This window comes from Carlito syrichta, unplaced genomic scaffold (genome assembly GCF_000164805.1).
Source record: "Carlito syrichta isolate Samal-C Ts95f unplaced genomic scaffold, Tarsius_syrichta-2.0.1 Scaffold301812, whole genome shotgun sequence".
Classification (NCBI taxonomy): Eukaryota; Metazoa; Chordata; class Mammalia; order Primates; family Tarsiidae; genus Carlito; species Carlito syrichta.
The window spans coordinates 167,027-169,747 of NW_007245908.1; the positions used below are offsets into that span (position 1 = coordinate 167,027).

General features: G+C 53.0%; 1 pseudogene; it reads left to right on the plus strand.

Annotated features, from left to right (window-relative positions):
* The first annotated feature begins 448 nt into the window (after positions 1–448).
* LOC110595416 lies at positions 449–642 on the plus strand (annotated as a pseudogene).
* Positions 643–2,721: the final 2,079 nt, after the last annotated feature.

Consider the following 2,721-nt stretch of genomic DNA (forward strand, 5'->3'; position numbering starts at 1 on the left):
AGTCCCAGCTCTGGATGCTCCAACCCCTCCAGTTGCCCCGGTGCCTCAAGTTCAGCCAACCAGCCCGACCCCTGTCTGGCTACCGCAGCACCTCCCCCAGCACCCCTGTCATCCATCCCATAGGTTCTGAGCCAGCAACCTGGGCTTGAATCTCAGCTGCCTGCCGCCACCAACTTCACGCGACTTGGCTGTTACCCAACCAGGGGTGAGAAGAGTACAGTAAGTCCCCTACATACGAGTCTTCAAGTTACGAACTTTAAGGATGCACAACTGTGTTTTATGTATTATTTATGTCCACTAGGTGTCAGTATAGCCTATTAAATACATGCAGTGCTATATAGCCAATTGTGTTCATTGGGTACCTAGGCTAACTTTGTTGGACTTAAAATAAATTGGAAACGGAGCAGAAGACGGAGCTCAGACGGTTTGAAATCCTGTCATAAGTATTATGTTCCTCCAGTATTACCTCCACGAGCAGGGAGGTCGCATCTACACGCTGAAGAAATTTGACCCAGTGGGACCACAGACCTGCTCAGCTCTTCCTGCGCAGTTATCCCTGATGACAAATACCTGCGACACCGCGGCACCATCGAGAGATGCTTCAAGGTGCTCATGACCCAGCAACCGTGCTCCGTCCTCTAAGGGTCCCTTGCATTTCATGTCTCTTCAGCCGCCTGTTATCCCTTGGAAACTCCGTCACCAAACTTCAACCTGTGAGTCACGATGCCTTTGGAATCCAGTCTCATATGTCCTTGGATCATGCTTGTGTGAGGCAGTCATGGTAGCACTTCTTCCAAAAGGGAACACGTTTAACTCTTTTTTTCTCGTTGCATCTTGGATTATTATCAGGTTATTATATAAGTGATTTGAAAAAACAAAACAAGCTGGGCTCGGTGGCTCAGCCTGTAAACCTGTGCCTTTGGGAGGCTGAGGTGAGTGGATTGCCTGAGCTCGCGGGTTCGAGACCCACCTGGGCAACTTGGCGAGACCTCATCTCTACAATAAAATCAAAATGAGCCGGGCGTGGTAGTGCGCGCCTGTAGTTCCAGCTACTTGGAAGACTGAGGTGGAAGGATCGCCGGAGCCCAGCAGGTCGAGGCTGCGGTGGCCGGGAGCGGCCACTGCACTCCAGTCTGGGCGACAGAGTGAGACTCCAACTCAAAAAAAAAAAAAAAGAAAAGAAAAGAAAAAGAAAAAAAAAAAACCCAAATTGGACTTACAAACACACTCTTGGAACAGAACTCGTTGGGGGTGTCCTGTACCTGCCTTCCAAGACAGCTGCGAGGGTCAAGATCTGGACTCCCTGCAATGTGCTTAGCACCAACATAGCGAGGCTCACATAGTTTGTAATGGTGGAAAGGACAGTCGACGCCTGCTCCCTGTGTCACGGAATCCCCCTGCCCTCTCCAGCCCTGTCACTTGGCGGCCCGCCTCACACTGGCCCCTACCCCTCTCACACCTCCGAGGCTTGTGCCGGCTGGTCTTCTGCCTGGAAGCTTCCTCTGCCCTTTTGCCCTTCTTTCTTCGTATGGTAAATCCCATGTTAAACTTTCTTTTCTTTCTTTCTTTCTTTTTTTTTGAGTTGGAGTCTCACTCTGTGGCCCAGACTGGAGTGCAGTGGCTGCTCCCGGCCACCCCAGCCTTGACCTGCTAGGCTCTGGTGATCTTTAATCTTCCCACCTCAGCCTTCCAAGTAGCTGGAACTACAGGCGCGCACTAACACGCCCGGCTAATTTTTTTTTTTTTTTTAATTTATTGTAGAGATGAGGTCTCACCAAGTTGCCCAGGCAGTTCTTGAACCTGCGGCCTCAGGCAATCCACTCACCTCAGCCTCCCAAAGCGGGGAATTACAGGCTGAGCCACTGAGCCCGGCTCTAAACTTTCTTTTCTTCTTCCTCTTCTTCTTTTTTTTTTTTGAATTGGGCTTTCACTCTGTCACTCAAGCTGGAGTGCAGTGGCACGATCACAGCTCACCAAAGCCTCTCCCTCTTGGGCTCAAGCGAGCCTCCTGCCTCAGCCTCCCAAGTGGCTGGGACTACAGGCATGTGCCAACATGCCTGGCTGATTTTTCTATTTTTTGAAGAGATGAGGTCTTGCTCTGTTGCTCAGGCTGGTCTCAAACTCCTGAGCTCAAGCAATCCTCCTACCTTGGCTTCCCAAAGTGCTGGGATTACAGGTGTGAGCCACCGCATCCGGCTGACCACTTTTTAAATTGTTTGCTGGTGTGTTTTGAAGTAATTCCCAGACATTGTGTACAAAGACAAACAAGACCCAAATCCAAACACCCTTAACTGTGCTAAGCCACCGACACAAGGGTCGTTTGTCACGGCAGTGAGGCAGCCCTGACTGAGGACACTCAGTACCTGGCTGTGGGGCTCAGCGTGCCGGGCGCGGTCTCTTGGGCTGTACCGTGTGGGGGTGGGGGTGTGTCTGGGCCCAGAGCACAGGCGGCCTTCCTGCTCGCCCAGAAGTTCTCTTTGTTCCTCCAGCCCAGCTGCACCCGGCCGCGCCCACCCCCCACCCCCCACGGCCCCTACCTCCCACTCCTTCCTCCTTCCAGGCTCAAGGTGGGATCAGAACAGAGCGGTTGGCAGGCCGTGTCTGGGCTGAGTGTGGCGGGGTGAGGCCATGGGGGGACAGGGAGCAGCCAGAGGGGTAGGTGTTGGAAACCCAGGGCCTGCAGCCGGAGCTGGGGCTGGGGCGAGAGCGCGTGTGCCTTTT